Here is a 25,146-nt window from a genome sequence, read left to right as displayed (position 1 = left end):
CGGGTGAATTTGTTGCAGTGAGTCATTTGTGTTAAAGCCTGTTGAAGACTTGAAAGTGGGACTTCATCGTTTGTATGAGGCTGACCAAACACTTCAAGCAACTAATGCCTGTTTGCCCCTGAAAGTGGAAGATACAATCTTAGGAATAGCTTGAGCACTTAAATACGGGAACTAGGCCGAGGTGGCTGTGCACTTGAAATCCATCTATGTTGTGTGGATGTGGCCTCATTTGTGGATCCACGCCTTTGTGTTTACTTTTGTCTGGTTTTAAATGATGATTAGAGCCATCACAACGACTGAAAAACGGGCTTAATGTATACAGCAGGTTTTAAAAGCAGGCCGAGCGGAGGTCACGCTGAAGAGTCTTGTAGAGTACATTAAAGTATGTGTGACACATCAGTCTTTGATGTGGGATCAGTGTGACTCCTACTGAGTTACAAGCTACAGGGGGTCAGAGGGGAGAGCAACAGCTGCTCTTGTCATCAGGAGCTTTCTAGAACCAGCACTCTGCTTTGCAAGAGCACAGCGTGTGTACACTGTGCTGCTAACTACTTACATGCTCAGGTTTATTATAATGTGTGACTGGGGCAACCAGGTTATCTGACTAAGTTAACCACCAGATTAGTGTATCAGAGTTACATGAAATAGCTCCCACAAACCTAAAATATATAGAAGATCCTGATTCACAAAAAATGGACTAGGCAAAATCAGCATCCACCAGTCTACTGAGGTCCACTATGGTCTGCATGATATCGTCATCCTACAGACCCCATGCACATATTTGTGTTCATATGTGCATGCTTCAGTTTTAGCAATAAACTGGAATAAAGTAGAAAGGTTACACATGCATGTATTGTCAGTGATTTTAGTGTATTAACTTGCCAGGTGATAGTTAGAAGGCTAACTTTTAAACTGGTTTAAGTTTAGCTCTAATTTTTTGTTTGTTTGTTTTGTTTGTTTAGCTGCTACTACCGCCCTAATGTAATGACAGATACCATGTGCTAACCAGTTGTGGGTCCCTGCAGTTTTTTGGGAAATACTGCATTGAAAGTGAATTAAATCCTTCTTTTTTTTTTCTCTCGTTATTTCTTATTTACCACTAGTAGCAATTTGACCAATTTGTGCTTTACAATCTAAAACTAGTGCAACTTAACCCACTGTCACAACATGTGTGAAGTCACATGTTTGTATTGCTAATCTTTGCGTGAGCAATCCTTTTATATTACCTGAAGCGATGATGTGATTATAACACATCATCAAGACAGGATCAAGAGTCTTTGCCTTTTTTTCTCATGGGAAAAATGACACAAATTAACAAACACACACTCACGTGCACACACACAGACGTATACACACAGGCGTAGACACACGGCTTTAATCTTGACTCTATAGTCTCACCGTTGATGGATGATGTCATTCACCTGTGGTGTATTTGGGCGACAAAGGGTCTTTTGTGTCTGTGTGCACACACACACACACACTTTGCTTCCTGTGTGTAGCGCACGTGAGCAAAGCAGAATGAATTGAATGCACATATGGCGTTTATTTGCAGTGGGAAGCATGTCATTTGTCACGAGTTCGCCTTGTCGTTCATCAAGACCTGAGAACAGTAAGCTGCTGTGTTGTCACAATGTCACCTCTCTCTTATTAAAGTGCTTTAATGAGACAAACCTGGGTGAGTTAGGTCCAGATTGACAGGTTTCCATTCAGATGTTGGAAGAATTAGAATTTCTAAATGAGAAAACATGGCTGCACGATAACAGAGTCCTCCTCAGCTCAGATCAGTTCAACCTGGACCGTCAGGATGTGGTCCACCACTGTGAAAACACACGTACCAGAAAGCTGATGAGTACTTTGTTTATTTCTCTAAATGAAAACAGTAAACCATGTTTAATGAAGGGGTGCTGCAACAGGGTAGGAAAAGCAGGCAGTAGCCTTGGGCCTGGAGCTGAGAGGGGCCCCCCGAGAGCAGCTGATTACTTTAGTCCACGGCAGCGAGCAATTTTGTGAGAAACTCCATAAATCCTACAAAGTCACCATGTTTGGAAGCCACATGCCCACAGGCTTCCTGCTAAAGTTTTTGTCATTTCAGAACAGCAACAAACATAAACCATGAAGCCCGTTAAAGACCTCTCTATTCTCACAGAGTATACACACAAAAAATAGTGTCCATGTCAGTTACAAAATAACATATTCTATTGTACTGTCATACCTGGAGCATGTGCAGTGAAGTGGACAGTCTCCACTTTCACAAATATTAGGCTGCACATGGACGTCTGCATAGGGGACGGTGACACATCCCATTCCCCAAGTCCCTTTTGCCTGGTCCCTTGAAATGGCTTTGGTTCAATTATTAAAGTAAGATCATCAATTTAATACTTCCTACGTCATTAAATCTTCACATATAGTGTAGTGATGACCTCACCAAAACCCACGAGGTAGGGTGGAAGTTGCAGTAAAGCACTAATGGGGCTTTTCCATTATACAGTTCTAGCACTAATCGTCTCTACTGTACTCGCTTTGCTATCAGGCATGTTTTCCATTACTTCATAGTACCTCCTCAGCGTGAAGCTAAACACACCAGACTCGAAATTAAAACGTGCTTTTTCAAGTCTTTTTAACCGATCTATAGTTCAGCGTTGTTCCGTTTGATTCTTATGACTCTTCCAGTGATGACACTCTCTGCCGATCAGTGGCCTGCAGTCTGCTGTCATCACATTTTAGTATTAGCAGGTACCAATAAAAGCACCAGGTACCAGGCACTAGCCCTAATAGAAAAGCAGCAGCAGTAGAGTCAAGTCGATTCGGGGTGAGGAGTGCTTGAACTGTATAATGAAAAAGGGCCAATGGCAACTGTGTTGATTGCAAAAAGAACTTGGTTTGAAAGTCTATGGGAAACTGCTTTTCAACATCTCACTTGATTTGTAATGGCAACATGTTCCTGATAAGTTGAAGCTGGTGTGTTTACTCTCATTGTTGCCTGGGAAGTTTCACAATAAATATGAAAAAGTATGTTTTTTCCTAATAGGTGTAACCTACAGGAGACTAATGCATGGGACTCTAGTATGATGGGTCAGTGCTTATTATTGTTGATGTGATAAACAGACCATTAGCTTGTGTCTGGAGAGTTTTTCAATGTAGTTTTCGGAATAATTTTTCCAGGGTTTGTTCAAACTCCAATTGTTTTTCTCTCTGGTCCATTCACAGGCTCACAGGTCTAAGCAGGTGAGTCTAGGCAAGTCTCTGCGCTGTCCCAGTTTACACTTTACAGGAGGTGATTGTATCTGTTGTTGATGTTAGAGCAAAGGAAGAGAGGAAACACAAACATAGGTGTCATAAGGAAATAACACCTGCCTGATCGAACTGAGATATCACATTAATCAACAGCAGGTGCACTGATATGGCTGAGATTAGTCTGCAGTGAGAATGTGTGATTGCACGTACAACATGTGCAAACACAGAGACGAGCACGTTCACCTACTGATCAAAAACGAGAGCATTTACTTCACTTAGGGAAACTTTAATTTGCTATATAAACTAAATAATAATGAGAGGTTTCCCTTTCTTTTGAAAGTACTTGAAATATATATTTTGTATTATTACTTTAATATGGAATGGAGTAAATACACTCTATGTTAATAGTCCTTTGCTGACTCTCTGCCAGTAATCAACAGACTCTAGGGCTGTTGTAAAATTCATCTTTAAGAAACTATATATAATATAGTGGTGTTACAGGTCCAATCCATTCACAGTCATCACTGGTTGAAACGCGGCTCCGCTCCATGCATGGCGTATCTCTTTAATGTTGGCTATTAATTAATTATTTTAAGGTTTTGTACATATCTGCAATGTACAACTGTTAAAAATGTTACTTACTGTATAAGATCCTTTCTCTCACCTGGAACTAACATTCTTTTTTTTACCTCACACAAAAAAAGAGAGAACAAAGTAATATTTACATTAAAAATCTTCTACCTGCGGATGAATGGTCTCAAATAACGACCAATGGTCAATCAAGAAAATTCTTAGTCGGAGGCAGCTCTAATGGACACTTCTTTATATCTTCTGTTCTCTACTGTTTTTCACTTTAATTAGATGCTCCTGAGTCTGACACACATTTATCAATGGTCAGCCAGTCCTATGTTCAGCTATGTTGGACTGTTCATGTTTATGTGTAGTATTTAACTGCCCAGCAAAAAGTCTGCTACAGTTGACTAGTAGAGGTTTATTCCTTAACGATATATAGATACAGATATTTTGTTTGTATTTCATCTGAAAGCTCATGGATACAGAGGAATTATCCTCCCGTTTACAGTATGTTTGTATGCACAAGGCCATTTCTTCACATGTGTTCATGTTGGAGAAGTAAGCAGTGTCTAAGGTTGAAGTCTAGTTCACCAGCTGATAACAATGTGAGATCAGTGAATATGTTATTATTTATGATGTCTTCCTTTAATGGGCATGAGGTCGTGCTGGAGCTGTGTGACCTCATACTCCGCTGCCCTCTGAGCCCACCAACCTCCTCCCACGTGAGCTCCACTCACGTGGGAGCTTCAGATGAGCTGAGAGGTATGAGCTCATGTAAACTGCAGCTCCATCATACAATCTGTGTATGAGACACAGCTGGCACATAATGAGAGCTTATCCAAATACTGATAGGGAAAGACCACCTGCTTGGGGAGACTCTGAAAGACCAAGTGGATATTGTGTGCAACCCAACTAGTGCAAATGTTATCTGAAAGGTTGGTAAACAGGTGGTTTGATACCAAAGCATTAACATTTATATTACTACTACTACGACTTTGGTCCCCACTAAAGCATATTCCAGTATGTTGTTTGTGTGGGAGTGTGTTGGGCTCCTCCAATGGATACGCCCCCCCAGGGTTTCAGAGCATGTTGAATGTTGCTGGATTTGAGAGGATTTAAATTACTTTTTAAATTCTTCAAATGTAGCATGATAAGTAACACATTTTCCTGTGACACAATCAGAAGATTGCCTTAGTTCCAAATTGACCTAGCTTAATGAGAATTAAGCATCCCATAGTTCTGAATGTAACAAGTATGGAATTTGATTTACACATAATAGTGAAATGTTAGCACTCTTAGCTGTGGTCAAATGTTAAATGAATGCTTTTTTTCTTAATTAAAGCTGCCGTCGTGGTTGATTGTTGAATTTTACCCTCTACTCTTTCCTCTTTTCAGGTTTCTTTGTAGTGTAGTGTACGTTTTAATGATATTTTGAATATGAATATATGCACAAATAAATCAAAAAATAATGCCTACTTGTGCCTGTTAGTAGCAGAAACAGTGGATTTATATTATATAAAGCATCTTCAAGTGATACTAATTTGCATCATGTGCTACCAGTTTATAATATCCAATACCCATCAATAAAAACACATACAAATTCATTATTGTCAGTTTTGTAGGTTGAACAAAAAGCAGACAGAAGTTCAGTAGTTCTTAGCTATTTGAAAAGATATCATTGCTGGATGGAAACTGACCTGTGCTCTTATCTCACTGGGCCAATGGATAACAGGTTTCACAGCAGCAGAGCCAACAGAGAGCTGAGCCAAATAAGCCCACAGACTGTTACTGTGTGTTACAAACAAAAAGGTCGACTAACTGAAGAGGAAATTAGCACCAACACTTTACTCTATAAAGTTGGAAATCCACTGCACAGGCTGCATAATCAGTGTTACAACCGACTTTCACGTACTTTATCCCGTTAGTCACATTCACACTCAATGGTGTACCCGCCTGATGCTATCAGCCATTAGAAAAGCAGTGTCTGTCATGGCTGACTACATAACAGGAGAGCTAATGTGGCTAAAGTGATGGAGATGTGATGTCTGCCATTTTGGGTGTGCCTTTTCCAACCAAAGAAATCAGCAACTAAGGAAACAGTTTTGACCATGTGGAGAATGAGCTAAAGGCACAAATGTGGTTTGATTGGCTAGTGCTTGTTAGTATATTTAGGGTGATGATCTTATCAAATCCCCAAAACTAGACACTTAAATGGATCGTACACTCATGGAAACAAGTGTGCGTATGCATACAGATGGTGGTTTTATTACTTATTATGAATATTTCCACTGTAGGTGACATATAATGTACTAAGTCAACAGTGATTGCAGAAAGTCTGGACATTTTAATGTCTATCTGTCAGGATTTGGGACAAACTTGGAGTTGGGACATATTTTAAAATAACTTTCTTATGTCGTCTTTTCATACTTTTCACTGCATACTTGTTCTATTTAATGATTGTCTGAATGCCACTTTTCCCCATGCTCAGAGAAAACTAGCTCAAAGCTGCAGTCTTTCAACACAAATGTTAATTTAGATGACATCACTAGTATTACATCTAGCATATTTTGTTGTTGCCATAATCACATCACCATTGTTTTCGTGATTTGTAATAAGTAAATAATAAATGGGCTTTAGCTCCAGCCTACAACCATTGAGAATTCACAAATGATTTTGTCAAATAAATATCATCATACCTGTTGATGTTAGGTATTTTGTTTGCCTTTAGCTGAAGTGATTGGACACTGCAACATCACATTACTGCACATAACAACGTGCACACAAATTACTGTCTGACTAATTGTGCTCAGTACATTCTGTACTGATGTGAATAAGATGCATGTGCTGGAGTCATGGACACAATTAAAGGGGCTGAGGTGTCCACCACGTATTCACAATTACAGGCCTTGGGTCATAGCAGGTGTTCCGTATTCACAGCTGCACCTGCGGTGATGTCATTCCCTGGAGGTGTGGCTTTACTGAGGTTATCACACAGAACCGTGCAGCAACAGGTTTGACTTTGAGTCTGAGTTAGAGGAGAGACAACTGCTGTGGAACAGTGTGTACTGAGTAGTCTACTAACCCCAACCCGCAGTAACTGACACGTTTCTTGGCCCTAACCCTAACCTCATACTCAGACTTTTATTTACTGGAAGTGTGGTCATCATGAAGTTGCAGATAACAATAATGTTGTATACATTTTCCATCCATCCATCTTCTACCGCTTTATCCTGCACATCAGAGTCAGAGGGGGTGCTGTGCCAATCTCACCTGACATAGGGCGATAGGCGGGGTCACACCCTGGACAGTTCACCAGTCCATCACAGGGCCACATAGAGACAACAACAACCATCCACTCTCACACTCACACCTTATCCCCATATTGCATGTTTTTGGACTGTGGGAAGAAGACGGAGAATCTGGAGAAAACCCACGCACACATGGAGAACATGCAAACTCCATGCAGAAAGGTCCTTGTTCTGACCAGGTCGCAAACCCAGGTCTTCTTGCTGCAAAGGCAAGAGTGCTAACCATTACTGTATATATTTTCATTGTGTGTGTGTGTGCAGGTGAAGAAAATGTTTTTCTGCTCGAACCATTTTTGGAAATTAGAAATAAGCAGATGGTTGTACCTAGTGTACAGTAACAGGCCACTGCTGTGATAAATCCTACACTCAGCATCAAGTTTGTTTTTGGCCACTGGGTTCACAGCACACTGCTACTATTGATAGAGGCTGATACTTAAAGGAATGAAAAGTGTAACTGAAGCTCCATTATGAAGCCACATTCCTCACTGATCCAAGAGGAGATCTGCTCTGTGATTTCCACAGACAGGGCAGAAGGCCAAGCTAAGAGGGTTAGGTAGCTAAGTTGAGTTTTCAAACTCATTCCTTGACCTTGATCACATATTGTTGATTGTTGGTATAGGTATATTTATTTTTCTATCTAGAAACATCTATGTATATATATATACATATACACATACATGTATATATTATACGTATTTGGTGTTTTAATTACAGTAACACATTGTTATTTACTTAAGTTTAGATTTATGTCTCTGTTTTTAATATTAATAGATTTATTTTGCATCATAAATATGTTATTATTGAAATTCTGTCAAACATCACCATGAATATCTTAATTGTGATATCATGATGGAATATTGTGTTGTAATAGTATGCTCATATTGGCCACCCACTACTGAACAGTTGTTTTTCCCCACTTTTTTTCTCTAGACCCGCCCCCTGTTGACTAGACTACACCCTCATTGGCCCCCGGGTCATTTAAGTTTAACACTGGGTGGGATCAGGACGCAGTTAAAGACTGAACCTTGTGACTTAAATTCAACTATACTGTATCCTATTAAAATACCTACAGGTTGCAGCCCAATATGTGTAATGTTTTGTACATTTCCAATCTAGTTGAAGGACGCCCTCATTCATAGCATACAGTACGTTTCACTGAGACGACATTAGTGATGACTCTTGTCTATTAAGGCTCCCAGTAAGTAATGATAGTGTGACAGACTCCGCATGAGCAAGACCAGGACACTGGAACTGAAGCAGCTACATGAATAGACACAAAAAAGGTCCATTCTTCCCCTGTAAAACACCACAAAAAGAAAAAACTTGAAGGGTAACAGAGATTTTATTGCTGAAATGTGATCTCCCCACTCAACTGCTCATCCCAAAGAGGAGTGGGGGGCCCTTGTCATACAAACGCCAACTACAAGCCACCCAAGCAGCAGCGAGCCTGGAGTTCTCTTCGATCCACACAGATGTCACTGCTGTAAACAAAGCCAGCAGAGAGAGATATGAGCTCTTGAAAATCTTTCAAACCCTGTAATACAAGGAGCTCACGTGAAAACACTGTAAACTTTAGCGGAGGTTCACTCCGAAACACAGACCATACACAGACACCCTGTACTAGAGTGGCCCAGACACCATAACAGCAGTGTTGCTTCAGATCTCAAGGCACAGAAAACAGAGAGCTTATGCATTTTGCAGTATTTTAGAAATATATCCTTGTGTATGTGTATATGAACTTCAGTTGCTTACTCAATGCAAACAATACTCCTTCTCTTATTTCATTAAAAAAAACATTAAATCTTGTGAAATAATCTCGTTGTCAGCATGAGGAGTTTTGGTAGGCTTAGGGTAGAGCTGTTGCTCTTTCAAGTCACAGGGTGCCAGCTGAGGTAATCAGGCATCAGATCTGGATTCCTCTTGGGAACCTTCCACACAAGGTTTTACTGGTACAACAAACTAGGAGAAACCTTGGGGTAGACCTCAAACCTGGTGGATTACATGTCCAATCAGGCCCGGGAACACCTCTGAAATAGTAAAGGGAACTGGAGAGCATTGCTGGGGGAAGGGTTAGTTTGGAACACCATGCTTAGCTTGGTGGCACCAAGACACAACAAACAAATGAATTAATCAGTCAAGAGCGTGTTCAATTTTCAAAGATTTTACAATATGGTATTGTCAAAAAATGTTCACTGTGTAATTTAAACCCACGTGCATATAGCACCAAATCGCCTGAGAGGTAATGTGAGGAAGTACAGTGTTTACAACACAGATAACAAAGATAAGATATGGTTTATTACTCAAGCACCATATTGATTTGTGTAACCAGAAGTAACCATATTTGGAAGAACAGGGGTGGAGCATGAGAGCTTGTCCCCTGCACATCCACTTACACCTGCCACCACGCACCTGTTAAATGGGACTGCCTTCAAAAATGGATGTTTGGCTGTATTGAAGAGGACCCAAAACTAGTGCTTAAGACCATATATACTTAAATGTTTTCTGATATTTTATATTAAGTGAAAAGTAGATTTGCGTACAAACTGAGTTCTTTCTGCAACCAGCAAAGTCACCCTCTGATGGCATTTAAGAAAATACAGGTTTCAGACATTTCCGAATTGGCTTCACTTGGCGAACCCAGATAATTATTTTATTTTACAGTATATACATTTTTTATTCTTATTCGTTTCGTCAACAGACATATGGGTACCATTACCTCACCTCACAACAACTGCAAACCAAACCACCTTTACTGAGCAGCTAACTCACCAGCTCCCTACTCTCTCATAAAAAAACAATTGTTTCATCCACAAGCAAATCCACTAATGGAGCACGTGAAGCAAATCACACTTACTTTGCTCTAAAAATATAGACAAACTGGGCCCATGCACTCATTTTAACATCATCCAGTGTTTATTAATAACTGTCAATCCTTGGGAGTCATAACAATGTAATGCATAAGTCCCTTTCAGGTTTATATGACCTGGGTTCCCAGAGCACTGACACTAATGGAGTAGTAGGTTAAAAAAAAAAAACTCTCACAATGACTTTTTTTGTCTTGCCGGAAACAACCCTGGCTTTTGCACTTGCAAAGCTTTCATTTTAACCTTTACACTTCACATGTACACACACGCTCTCTGTGTTGATCCATGTGCCGAGGAAGCCTTTGATCGGGGTTTTAAAACAAAGGAAAGCCTGTTTTTGAAAGTCCACCACAGGACTCAATTAGCACTTTGGAGAGTGGAGTACATGGGTCAATGTGTGGCTCCCTCCCTTCCACAGTTTCCTGAGGAAAAGCTGAATTGAGTTGACTCTACACAGCAGTGGCCTGGGCCTTCTCCTCTCAACCCACAATTTTGACAATTTTGCTGTCAGCTGCTGCCTTTTGGTTCCTGGCTTTCAAGGCTTCAGACAGTTGTCTTCACTGCTTGTCCTCCAGTCTCACTCACGTGTGCTCCAATTTCCCACATGTTGTCCTGAAAATAGTCCACATTTGGCTGACTGAGGTGCTGAACTTTTGTCTGTCTCCACTGCCAAATGCTCCACATGTGTAAGCTCCACTCATGTCTCAGATGATGACTGTGCGGCCTGACTTTTATGTTCTTTATCCCTTATGTCATGACATTCGCTGGGTTTTGTCTTTACCCTGAGAAATCAAAACCTTACAGCAAACTCCCACATACAGTATGAGGTTGACATTTCTTCTTACTTCTCACTTTTCACACTGTCAATGATTTTGCAGTGGCAATGATAGCTGAACTGCATTGTCAGTCTGTTTCTTTGTATAGAAAAGTAAACTTTTCTCAACTTCTGCATGTAGCGTATGGCAGCCTCAGCAGATCCACTTGTGACCCATTTCACATAAGGTGGAGTACACCCTGGATATGTCGCCAATTCAACCTTTCACTATCATGGTCCAATTAACCTCTGCAGGTTTTTGGACTTGTGGGAGGAAACTGTAGAACCCGTGCACAGGGGGAGAACATACTAACTCCACACAGAAAGGCTCTCGGTCAAACTGGGATTCAAACTGGTGACCTTCTTGCTGTGAAACAAGGAAGAGTGCTAGCCACTACTCCACCATCAAATCACATTTACATTACATTACATGTCATTTAGCAGACGCTTTTATCCAAAGCGACTTACAATGGAATTGAGTACAATCAGCCAGGGGTGGAGTTGAACATGCGACCATTGCGACCACGATGTCTTTCGCACACAGGGTACCGGTCTTAAACACTGAGCCACTCCACCCCCGTTTACCCATTTAAGCTCAAACTGTTCTCCCTGCTGCCAATGTTGCGCGCACAAAACATGGACATCACCATCACATTAGCATCATTAGTAATTCTTGGTAAGAAGTAGCCAGGACAGACACTACTACAGTTTAAGGATGAGATTAATGAAAATTAAAATTCTTGAAGTCCTCCATGGCCCAAGTCCTCGTTGAGGTAGCTTTGAGCAAGGTACCCAATCCCCAATGCCCATTGTTAATTGGACAATCTAAATTGGCCCCAGACACGGGGTACCACATCCAGTGTACTCCTATTGCCTGTCCCAACCCAGGATAAATGGGAGGGCTTTGTCAGGAACTAAAAATCGTGCTGTGGACACCCCTAAAGACCAAAAGAAAGAAAATCATTTTTAATTTTTGGAATGAGGACATTCCATTTGAAGAGAGGGAAGAATGTGAGAAGAGATTTATTTTTTACAAGATTTGGTTCTGTTTTTGAAGATTCATGTTTAATTGGTATAATCTAATCTGGTTATTTGTTCTGTTGAATGGATTGAGAACAATGTTGTGTATTATTATTGTATTATTTTATGCTCATTGAATTGAAAACATTTTGTGGAATGTGCAGAATGTGTTGTCCGACAACAACAAGGGCCTTTAAAAAAAAAAACTGTCTTCAAATTTCCGTTCAGTAAATCGGGGAACAGGTAGAATTCCAGCATGAAAAAGTAATAAGTGAGGTATGTAGGGTTAATGGGTTCTTGGCAGCTCCTGTATGATGACGTTGACAAGATTTGTGAGTCGTCAGCATACTGTATGGTCATTTATTGTAGGGTCGGGAGTTTGTTGGTGATAAAATGAAATTGTGAGCGGACCATTTGTATATTGACACATAAAGCTTTGGGAATACAGGGTTGTAATAGGAAATATTACCGAGGTTAATGGTTTGAGTTCCCGTCATCAGCCAATTACGGTGGTGCCTGCCAGTCGGAAGCCGTCTTTCAGTCTTACTAGAGACTCCAATTTTAATCACGCTCAGTAAATTCACATCAAAAAGCATCAGTATCATGTATCTGAAAAGTGACACCATCTGGCTGACCCATTACCAGCACTGCAATCCCTATATAATTTGTAGGAGCAGTATAACATACTTTATTTGACAGTTTGACTGGCAGAGTGGGGGCACAGCGGTCAACAGCAAATGCCCAGCACATGGTTTTGCATCCACATAGTAAAGGGACATAAAGGCCGATGTGTAAATGAATATTACACAAACAGAATAAAGTCAGTTGGGAGCTTGTCAGTGTCCAACAAAGACTATTCACTGACAGGGTTATTACACAGCATGAGGTCCTCAAATGTTTCCTGAAGCTGGATACGTTTTCCAAAGCAGGAGCACAGAAGAAAGAATTAGGGACAAGGGCACTGGTTTTGTGTTTGTTTTTTATCAGAAACTGTGGTTTCAGATGAAAAACTGGCAGCTTTATAAGACCTTATATCCTGTTTATAAAAAAGGGAAAGGACTGTTGCTATAAACTAGAGCCAGACTGATTAATTGGTAGGGGCGATTGATTTCCATTTTTGGAAGGAATTGATTGATAACGAGGCTAAGAGCAATAAAACTTTTTTTTATTAATTTACTCCAGAAGTTTATTGGACACAATGTCATGTATATTTTTAATATTTAGTTTATACATTCTTTATTAAAAGTGCACTGCAGTGCTGACACAAAATGCAGATTGAAATGGCAGACCATTAATGTTGTTAAAGAACTATTTATTTAATAATTTTGTTATTATTGTCTTTTTTTGCTTTTGGCTTGTCTCTCTCTAGGAGTCCCTACAGTGGATCATTCATTAATGCTGCCTGTCCTTCCTGACGCAACCCTCCCATTTATCCAGACTTGGGACTAGGAGTACACTGGATGTGGTCCCCTGTAACTATGAGCAATGGGGAATGAATGGGTATCTTGCTCAAGGGTACCCCAGCCCTTGACCTGGCAGGGATTTGGGCAACCCTCTGGTTATAAGCCCCTTTCACTTGTCCATGGGCTGTCCTATTATCATTTTTATTATTATTATCAGGGATGATAATGTTACCTTGATTGGTTATTGTTTTTCAATGAGTGGTCGACCTCTACTATTAGGCAAGGGATGTTAGAACCAAATTATTCATCAAAGACAAAGTTTTGCTGAAACCCCAGTGACATGTTTACACTCTCAACGCCTGCTCTCTGCAGAACGTTGTGTTGCTCTCCTGTCTGCAGTGAGCTTCTCCAGATCCTCACGCTCTGTGTTGTTTTGATCTCTACTTTGTTGCTGCCTGTCATGTGTTTGGCAGCTCTAATCTGGCTAAGCTCAGCCTGAGATGTGTGTGTTTTCTGGGATTCTCTCTCTGTGTCCTTTCTTGCATCGCAGCAGGAGCGGGGGGTGGGGGTGGGGTTCCTTTCCTCTGCAGCTTGCAGTAAGCGTGAGTGTCCTTGCTGTGAGATCAGTAGGTCAATGTGACCTCTGCTCCGACCTGGACACGTGGCCTCCCCCTCTCCTCAGTGACCACACACATAAACGTGCAGGTATTTTTGGATCTGGCAACTCCTTTTATTCAGCCATGGTTCAGGAGAGGCCTTTGCCCCAAATTTAACCCTCTCCCCGCCTGCCTGCATTTGCTCCACTGATTCACAGGAATATAATGAAGGCCAATTACCTCTGATGAAGCCTTAACATGAAAGGGTAACACCTGCCAAACGAGACTTGAGGATAATAACAAGATACGGCAGAGGCAGGACTCAAAGTACTTTTATTTTAATGGTAGTGTTCCAAATGAAACAATAAAATTACATGTCGGGCCTAGTTTGGCACGTGTTTGTTGTCATAAGTGTTTGGGAAAAGCCAAAGAGAATTTTCCAAAGTGTGTTTTGTTATTTCATGTTGTTGTCTGGTGTCACCAGGACGACAAGAACCTGACATGGTAAATACATAACACTTTGCCATCTCATCTTGACGGAGCTTTCAACTGTGATGGTTTAAAGTTGAAAGTAATTCAAAATTTGCTTTAAATTTAAATTTAAATTACATTTGCACTTAAAGGTCCAGTGTTTAAGAATTAGTGACATCTAATGGTGAGAGTGCAGATTGCTTACCACACCCCTTCCCTATTACAACAGGGACATATGGTGGCCTTCGCATACCAGAAAGAGAGTTGTTAATTTTGGTTTGCATAGCAGGAAGAAAGCCAAAGTCTTTGGTTTGACTGCTCAGAGTGTTTATATAAACATGGCTGCACAAGATGACAGCCTCCATAAAGTAAGACCCTTGTCTAAAGTGAATGTGGAAGGAAGTCCACTGCAGCTGGGAGGATCAGGCCTCTTGTACTGGAACCTCCTGTGTGGGACCAGTCAGCTGCCAGGATCCACCTAGACTCTCTCACACATTATTCACTCAAGCATGCACACCTGCATCTCACATTCAAAGGCAGATAAATTACGCATCATACTAATAATGTTACACTGTTTCTTGAGGAGGAATAATAACATCATCAGCAACAACAACGAAACCCACCAAAAGTTACACACTGCAGCTTTAAGGCTTGGTATCAGAATGAGGTTTTAGTTAGTGTAGTTGTGTTGAAGTAAGGGTAAGTCCTCACGTCTATAGAAAGATGTGTTTCAGGTATTACTCATGTTGTGGGGACACAAATCTGTTTACACGGTCACATTATGGGGACTTCAAACAAGTATAGTGATGGTTAAGGTTTGGCAAGTCTCTAGGAAATGAATGTCTGCATTGACACTACATTGACTTATGTAGTGTCTTCTCAAGTCATAGAAACAAAACTGTGTGTGTGTGTGTGTGGGAGAGAGAGAGAGAGAGAGGGAGAGAGGTGATGTCACATGCCAGGGGGGAAAAAAACACTGCTTTATCTGATGAGCTTCATTACCTGGTACCACGTGTCTCCCTCTCTTGCTTCACTCTCCTCACTCCCACTGGAAACTGAGAACCATGCAGGGAGCTTAACTCCTCACACTAAATCCTCCCTTTGTGAGCAGCTGATGCAGGTGAGCCAGTGGTACCATTTGTCTGTCGTTGCTCAGATTGCGATCTGTCAAAAATGCCCAGGCAACAATGGCCTCCTTCACAGGTAGCTTGGAGAGGTGAGGAGAGAAGGCAGGTTACAGCTCAACTCTGGACAAAGCTGTGTGTTTTAAACAAGCACATTTTGGCTGAAAGAGCCTTTTTCTTTCTGTTTTCTTACCAAAATGAAGGCTACTTAACTTCTATGGCATTACAGCTATCATTTTATGTTTTTGTTGCACTCCTAGGAAAGCTGCATGTTTTTTTCCTTTTCTTTTTTTTTTACCTTCTACAGGTCAGGTCATGCAAACCTCTTTGTGGAAGGTACAGCTTCCTTTGTTTTCGCAATGATGACTATTTTTAAATGTTGCATAAGAACATAACTGTAATCAAGCAAAACACTATTTTAATGAATGACTTTTGCATTTTTCTGTCCAAGCAAGACAGAGTTTGTCCAAACCCAACCTGAGCCTGATGCAACCTGCTGATGTAAGCTTCACTGAGTTCCTGTTACCTGTCCCTGACACTTAACTGTTACCATGGTAACTGCTTATTTACCCTTAAAATTACCACGGTATACGTATGTATCCAAAAAAACTGGAAATAACTTTGGGGTGACCGGTGCCAATGTGCAAAAAGACTACAAAAGTGCTATATAAATACGGACCATTTAACTTTCTGGTTTGAGAAATGAAGCCTATAAGAAGTAGTAATTAGCCTCCAGGTGGTGACTGATGGTTGCATAAAGAACTCTACTTGAGTGGTCTATGGGAAAATGTTCTTCTTCTTCTCACTTCATTTATAACATAAATAAACATTTTCCTGAGGAGTTAATGTTCATAATCTCTAGTTTCAGGTCTTTAAGACATGATGGGGAAATCCAGTCATTGCAGAAACAATGAAGGCAGTAACAGTGTGAAAACAATAATATAACAATTTATATATACATAGACAAAAGGTGTATCATTATTTACAGCCTAATTTACACAACATTGCACAGTAGGAGTAGGAATATTGAAGTGATTATTGTGTGTCATTGGTGTCATGGTGTCATTATGGTCCCGACCCCAAAACAGAAGATCCATAGTACCAATGGTGATGCAGATACTATAATTAATGAAAACTAAGAAAATTCTGAAAACTAAAATTGAAAAAAACATTTACTGAAATAAAAATAAAAAATAAAAAATATATATATATATATATATATATAACTGCATTATGCACATTTTGCACTTCAGGCTAATTTAATTATATTTAATTATTATATTTGACTCAGAGATGGTCTGTTCTAATACACTTTAAAAAGGTCATAATACTTATTATGACCTTTTTGCATGTTACAAAAAAAACTAGAATTTGCTTATTTAAACCAACCCGCTCTAAAAGGCTTTGACAGGCTTTGAGAGGGATGCCATTCACCCTGTTGTAAGCTAAGCTAAGAACCATCAAAATGATCCTTATTTGAAGATGAAATTGTAAAGCTTTAAATTCAGTACACTGTGACCGCTGTGTCATTTTCACATTGTGATGGTTCACTAAAGCACATTTCTCTCAGGCTGTCTGAAAAAGACTTGTCTCTTGTCAAATAGAAATAGAATAGCATTTTTTAGTAACAGGAGTCACTATGTTGCATTTATCTTGCACCTGAACTGTGATCCAAACATCGTTTTCTTCTGCAGTGTTGTTTTTAAACACACCTCCCAAACCCCATTTATGTTGTGTTTCCACCAGCTCGCCCCGACTCACCTCCACTAGCATAGTACCTGAAAGGCATCACAAACCGTGTCGCTGTATTTCAGTCCAGTGACTGTGTCAGGCAGAGTCTGTGCTCCGGTCATGGAGGAAGTACTGAACAAATAGTTCGAATGAACTGATTCTAATGATTCAGTTGCACTGAAAACAACTGCTTTCATGTAGTCATGCAGTGATTACTCCGTCCACATTGTACTTTTTTTAATAGTGGAAACGCAACCTAAACCGTGCCGTGCCGGGGCGAGCCGGGACCATAGTGGAAAAGGGCTATTGGTTTGATTTCCACTCACATGAGACAGAACTAATACACCCTATCATACTCCACCCAACACACGCCCTCACCCTCCCCTTCCATCAGGTCCTTAGTTAGTGTAGCTTGGCACTCTGACAGACGGGGCTCATGCAACACTGAACAATGACTGGCGTCCGACAGGCTGTGGAGCTGTAATCACGGAAAAGAGTGATCCCAACAGGCATTCTGTGTGTGTGTGCATAAGCAGCTGCTTTTAGGCTACTGTGTGCGCGCTAACACGTGTTTTAACTCCATCCCATGTTGTTATATTTTCCCCCTGCAGCTCGTGGCTCCGTCTCACAGTAGCCAGCAATAACAGCAAACTGAAATCTCCAGCTGATAGTTTGTTAAAGTGATCCCTGGTGGCCCGGGGTGGAGGGCAGACAGCCGGCGCTCTGGTTGTGGATAAGCAACATGTTTCACAAATCCTTCAAAAGCCTCAGCAGGCGAGTTACATTTATTTTGCTCTAGCTGCTCTACAGACAGGTTCCTGTTGGCAATGAACTGTATTTGGATGGAGCGAGTATTAAATTTGTCATTACCGTGATCTCATTGGGCAACGGTGGTTCAGTGGTAGAGCGGATCGTCTTTCAACAGGAAGGTTGTGGGTTTGCGCCTTAAGAATGTTGAATGGGTATGAAAGATGTGTGGTAGCAATAAATTCTCTGCACATAGATGTGTAAAGTAGAGTAAAAAAGTGCTCTTTAAAAACTGACCATTTACCATGATTGTCATCTAACTCATGAGTATAGAGAACAACAATGTTCTTGAATGCATTTGTCTAACTTTTAGATACAAGATACTTTTAGATAGTTTTAGGTGTCAAATGAGTTCACACAATTCTCAGAATAGTGGTGTCTAAATCTTGTGTCACCCGGTGACATTCCCACGCTGCACACTGGAAATGATTTGCCTCAGGCAGAGGCAACAACAACATTGTACTAGTTAAGTGAGATGGTTGCAAGCAGGTTGGAGTATCACTAAAAAAACAAAAAAAAATCAACTGTTTGAACTGTTTGTCATTCAGCGATCTTATGGGATAAATGCTTCTTGCCTCCAACCACCCCTGCGCTCCCTCTGTATACACACCTTGTCATCTTCACTGGAGCATTAGATGCAAAGCTAATTCTGCAGGGGAAGACTTTGTGAGGAGGTTTTTGGCATAATTAACAAAGCAACACAATGTTGCTTGTACAAGTTAAATATAAACTGTATCAAATATTGTTTAAGTCACAGAAACTTCTCACATCCATCAAAGATCTGTATAAATGCTTTAATGTAGAGGAGGTGTGAAAACAGAACTGAAGTGTGTAAATGAAAAGAGGACAAAAAAGTCGTTCAGTGATGCAGTTTAATGTAACACTACTGTATCTGCAGCAATGATTTCAATCACTTCCTGCTTTTCTAGACAGTGTATGATTTCATTTGTACACTGCATAGCGGTTTGGAGTATAGTTCTGTGTGCAAGTACAAACAAAGGTTAAGAGGGATATGAAAGCTTGGATGTTCACGAGGAGTAGAGAGTGTCTGCTAAACACCAAGCATTTCCCACTGAACCCACTATATTGAATACTATAAATATCAAAATATCAGAAAATGAATTATTTAAATGTCCTACTCTGTTTGTGATGCATTATTCCTCATCTGGAATGAAAAGACTCCCAGCAGCTCGTAACAGCTCTGACACTGAAAAACTGACACTCAGTGCAAGAGCAGAGAAAGGTAACACCAACACAGGATATTAGTAAAAAACAGACGAGGGGAAGAAGAGACGTGAGAATGTTTTGCGTCATGTTTCAGTGAAGTAGGTCATTTTTTGATTTAATGGTACTTCTTTTGACTGCTCTGTCCAGTATTCGAGGCAATCAGTTTAACCATCTGGATGCTTTAACAGTGGGGGAGTAGTTGAGCTCATCTCTCCAAATGAGGATTTGTGTTTTGTTTATTACTGAGATGAATAAGGCAACTGGGTTGAACAAGTGCAGTAGGAAAAACAAAGAGGCTGAGGGGCAAGAGAAGGAGTGTGAAGAGAAAGAACAGAGCAGGGTTGTGGAAAGAAGAGGTCAAGCTAAGGTTTTATTATTTGTAAGGTACTTTTTTTAAGATTTAGAAGTAGATTATGCATCCAATATCAAGAGAACATAGCTTGTCTTTGTTTGTGTTTTTCATATGTTATCATGGCCCCTTGGTAACAGTTCTTGTGGAGCATCTATAAAAATATGTATTTGTAACAGGGCCCAGTTTATGCTTTGTTCTTCTCATTACATGTCATTTAGCAGACGCTTTTATCCAAAGCCACTTACAGTAAGTGCTTCAAGTAAGCCAAACTATAAAGTGCTACTCATATGTGCGATGTACAAGCAAGTGCTTTTGTGTGTGTGTGTGTGTCTCGTCGTCATCGTCTTAGTCGAGGTAGAGTCGAAAGAGATGTGTTTTTAGTTGGCAGCTGAAGATGTGGAGGCTTTCTGCTGACCGGATGTCGATGGGGTGCTTGTTCCACCATTTGGGAGCCAGGACAGTGAACAGTCGTGAGGTTGGCGAATGCCTCTGTGATCCTCTCAGTGAGGGGGCAGCAAGCCAGTTTGCCGATGCAGAGCGGAGTGGGCGGGCTGGGGTGTAGGTTTTGATGGATGTAGGCTGGATGTAGGCTGGACCGGATCCGTTTGTTGCATGGAACGCAAGCACTAGAGTCTTGAAGAGGATGCGAGCAGCTACAGGAAGCCAGTGAAGGGAGCAGAGGAGCGGTGTAGTGTGAGAGAATCTTGGTAAGTTGAAGACCAGTCGAGCTGCTGCATTCTGGATGAGCTGCAGAGGTCGTATGGCACGCGCAGGGAGACCGGCCAGGAGGGAGTTCCAGTAGTCCAAGCTTGAGATGACAAGAGCCTGGACCAGAACCTGTGCCGCCTTCTGGGTTAGAGGAGGTCGTATCCTTCTGATGTTGTGCAACATGTATCTGCAAGATCGAGCTGTTGCAGCAATGTTGGTGAGGGAGAGATGGTCATCCAGTTTCACACTCAGGTTCCTTGCAGTATGAGAGGAATAAAAATAAACTCGGTCTTGTCGAGATTGAGTTTCAGGTGATGGTCAGACATCCATTGAGAGATCCGTTATGCTACGTGTGTTTCGGACTGGGGAAAAGAGAGAATGAGTTGGGTATCATCAACATAACTGTGATAGGAAAAACCATGAGTGTGAATAACAGAACCAAGAGAGTGGAGAGGGCCCAGGACAGAACCCTGAGGGACCCCAGCAGTGAGAGGACAAAGTTCTGACACAGATCCTCTCCAGGTTACTCTGTATGTTCAGTTTCGAAGATAGGATGAGATACCCAGTTCCTGAAGGGAGTCTTTTGTCTGTAGTCTTTTCCAAAACTGACCCCCTCCATTGTTGTCTGCCTGTGTTGCATTCATTGTCATAGTGTAGCATGATGTCGTACCGGCAACGGACGACGTCACGCTATGCAGCCACAGGCTTTAGTGTTGGTGTAGTGATGGACTGGCGACCTGTCCAGTGTGTACCGTGCGTTTCGCCCTGTGCCAGCTGGGATTGGCTCCTGTGACCTGCGACCCTTATGTGGAGGATGTGGTCCACAATGGATCAATGATCTCCAGAACATTTTTTGTAGTTCATATATGACGAGTGCAGAAAGACATTTTGTGGGTGAGATGTGTCCACAAAAGCAGTAGAATCTCTGCAGGATATAGGCGGGGGGTGGAGCCTCAATCGAACAGGACACATGAGCTCACTCAAGCACTCACCAGAAATTATACTAGGTAGCTGGCACCCATACATCACACAACCTCTGTAGATTCTCAGGACCTTGAACGTGATTAGGTGGGCTGGCACTAGCTGGTTAGCATGCTGCTTTGAGTAGATAAAAAGTGGCAGAAACAGGGGAAAAAAACAAGAGTCTGGTTTTCCAGCACCAGCAGGGATGACAAGCAGGCAATGGCCTGTGGGTCCAAGGGTAGACATGTCCCCAGGCCCCCTGAAGACTGATTAAACAGACCATAGCAAGGGCAATTTTAGAACCTTAAATACTGGTACATGAACAAGATAACCCCAAATGAGGCCCCATACTACTAGCTTGTTGGTAAAAGCTTTATAGTTTCTACATGGGAATCTTTGAAACATGAAGCACACTTGCTTTAGGTAGGGGAGAGACAGTAGTAAGTGAAATTCTGTTGTTGAGCAATTTTTTAAAATGAATGTAGAGCCTTTTTAGTTTGGAAAGTCCATACTTGGTGAGTGAAGAAATAAAGTCTGAAGCTGAACTCACAATGTTTTCTCTGCTGTTTAAACTAACATTGGACTTGTAGCAATTCAATTCTTTCTTAATGTCCCTTGTGCTTGTGTACGATAAATGCCTCCTGCCCATCACTTTCCATCAAAGTTAGGAAACTTGTCTAAATGTCCTTCCTGCCCTCACACTTCTTTTTTCCCTCTCTGTCTGTCCCCCCCCCCCCCCCCCCCCCCTTCCACTGTTCACATGTTAAAGATGGAAAACAGCTGCCTACTGCTTGGATTTCCCAGCATTCCAAGTTTTTTTCTCTTTTCTTTTGGAAGACTCCACTGTCTGACAGGCCTCACCTGCAGATTTACACACTTTGCCGTCTGGGAGGAAACAATGACAGAACGCAGACAGATCCACTGCTGACCAGAGCCTTTGATCTGAGGTTTAGCACCTAATGCCTGACACACACACACACACGCACACATACGCATACATACTAATGCCTTTTATGAGTCTCATTTGTTACAGTAAGATGACTGAGAAGTAAGATGACTGTTTCAGTGACTGAGAAGGTCTGGCCTCATTTCTATCAGATGATGCACCAACATCACCAAATAGGTTCAATGTGAAAAAAAAAACATCACATAAAGCTCTGAAAGGACCACTGTGTTTTCCACAGCGGCGTAGTGTTTCCAGGGACTTGTTGCATAATTTGATTAAGTGAGTGCAATGGCAGTAGTATCCAGACTCCCCCTTTTTAAAAAAACATCAAACTAGCTGGCTGGATTATGTTCACTCCAAAATGTTTTCTCACACTAAAAAATGGTGATACTTGTTAGCAATACCAGTCGATAACTGCACTCTACCTCAGCGATTGCCAAAGTGTTGGCTGTGGCCCCCCTCGCGAACGGTGCCAGTACTGCAGATGGGCCGTGAAAGGTCTATTCATTCATCATCTACTGCTTTATCCTCCATATGAGGGTCGTGGGACACTGGAGCCAATCCCAGCTGACATGGGGCAAAAGGCAAAGTACACCCTGGACAGGTCGCCAGTCCATCGCAGGGCCACACAGAGACAAACAACCATTCACTCTCACATACACACCTATGGTCAATTTAACCTTTGCATGTCTTTGGACTGGGGAAGGAAGCCGGAGAACCTGGAGAACAGTAAAAGTAGCAGCCATCTTGGGATCCTGAACTTTGACGAAACCCAAGCACACACAGGGAGAACATGCAATCTCCTTGCAGAAAGACACTCGTTCCTTGAAACCAGGTCTTTTTGCAGGTACGACTACAACTTTAACACAGCATAAGATATGCAGTAGATACCAGCCTCCGAGAACACTTTTATTTGATTTAGTTTAGATTACTATAAGCTTTAAGGCCAATCTTTTACAAATAAAAACATTATAAACATTGTATGTTTATGAATGACTTATTTTCGCTCTCTCCTTTGACACCCCTGGGAAGTAGCAGGTTGGTGGTTGACAGTTGCTCTCCTCTGTATTTAATAATTCATCACTTCTTGTCTTTCCTCTCTCTTCTCCAATTCTTCTTCATTAGTGTCGTTAAGTGGCAAAGAAAAACTGAAGAATTGGTAAGAAAATAAGACGCAACAATAAAGACATTAAGGTTATAATAATCAAAACACGTATCACAACCTACATAAATTGGCTTAAATAATATATACATTTTTATCCACACATATTATTATTGGACAAACTTATTCAAATGTTAAAAATGTACAACTTTGATTCAAAACACTAAAAATACAATGCCATAACGTGACAATGCACCATACAATTACTAACTGACCTGCACTTGAGTAGGTCATTTTAGAACTCCATAATTGAATAATTGTAGAAAAGAAGATGCAACCATCTGATTTGGCGAGATGTTAAATGTCACTGGTTACCTCAGCCCCAACACTCTGACTTCCAGGAGGAGCCATTTGAAACCTGATGCTGGACATGGACTGAGGCAGTGAGACAAAGGAGGCTTTTCACAGCACGACTGGGCCCTTTCACATCTCCAGCTTCTGACCTCTGACCTCAGGTTAACAGCAGAGTTATAACAACACGACTCACACGAAGGTGCAACATGTGACCACGAGGATTTAGGGGGAATAAAATAAGTGTGTATGAATGTGGAGAACTGTGGAGTCGTTGATGTTTGAGAAAACATAACGTGAGAGTAATACAAAATGTGAGGTGAGGCATGTTTGGTTTTCTTGGATTCGATCAAAATGTGCTATAAACCGATGGCCAACATTTTAAAGACGCAGCAAATTTTCTATCAATTCCATTTTTTCTGGTTTGAAGCATAGCATTAGTTCTGTTTTACAAGACAGACCAATGAGTCTGGACCACACTTTGATATTCAAAAAGCTTTAAATGTCCTGTTTGACAGGTGTTGTTTAATCTTTAGCACTATTTTGTATGCCAGGCAACTTTCTTTAAGTTCAGTGTGTGTATGTTGTTTTTTTTAATTTTAAATCATTCCCAAAAAAGGATCGATAGTGAAGGTTTTAGTGACTATTTAGTGACGCAAATGTGCATGTGGAACATTTTGGTTGTTACACAGATGGCGCGACCAGAGATTATATGCGATTTGCATGGTGCTCAAAAATCTGGAGGGATGTTCGTCATCCTGAGGAGCATAAAACATGGTCAACATGGTCAAAGAAAGATAGATGCTGTGAAACTGAGCCGAGCCGCTGCTTCATAAATCAAAAAGTAATTACATGCATGTAAAGGCCTTCCAGACATATTTTTACTATGTGCAGCCACACTGTGCATGAAGATCTGCATGGCTTCCATTAATGATGAGGACTAATTTATAGACAATATGTGTACTGATTAATACCTCTAATGGTTACTGAGTGACAAGTTATGACGTGCAGTAGCATATTCATGGTGGAACTTCCCTCACCATATCAGTGGGCTATGATTATTACATTCATTTGCACCACAAACTCAGAGCTGGCTCATGAAATAAGCAGCATGGGACCTTGGGTGCATCATTTTACTAGTTATAGTTGGGAAAAAAACACATATTAAAACCTCCTCAGTTTCTCACAGTGTCAACACACTCCCCTATTTCACAAAGTAAAAGTCCAGATCACCACCAAAATCTAATTATTCCTTCCTTGGGCCATAACCGACATCCGCCCCTCCCATGCTGCTCACAACACACAGACAAACAAATGCAGCCAAAATCATATCACCATCATTTTCAGGGCTGGTCACACCCAGACGTGTGGCTAGAAATGATGGTGCTCATCACTAATGAAAACTAGACCTACTTAAAGGTCCAGTGTGTACATTTTTGTATAAATTGTATTATTTTATTTGGCAGAAATGAAAGCTAAATGAATTATACTTAATAATGCATGTACAATAATGTATATGAGTGTACTTCTTCTTTTTATCAGCAGCTCTACA

At 41.1% G+C, this 25,146-nt stretch overlaps 1 protein-coding gene across 1 annotated transcript in view; it reads right to left on the bottom strand.

Moving 5' to 3' along the window:
* Positions 1 to 8,524: 8,524 nt before the first annotated feature.
* Positions 8,525 to 25,146, bottom strand: part of LOC131456994 (ankyrin repeat and SOCS box protein 13-like) — a 44,509-nt gene continuing 27,887 nt past the window's right edge. The window contains exon 7 of the transcript XR_009239963.1: positions 8,525 to 8,596. The gene's annotated coding sequence lies outside the window, so the exon portion shown is untranslated. The remainder of the gene's footprint in view (positions 8,597 to 25,146) is intronic.

This window comes from Solea solea, chromosome 3, assembly GCF_958295425.1.
Source record: "Solea solea chromosome 3, fSolSol10.1, whole genome shotgun sequence".
In the NCBI taxonomy this organism is placed as follows: domain Eukaryota; kingdom Metazoa; phylum Chordata; class Actinopteri; order Pleuronectiformes; family Soleidae; genus Solea; species Solea solea.
Note: the sequence above shows the minus strand (reverse complement) of the source record. Positions and strands in the feature narration are given on the sequence as shown.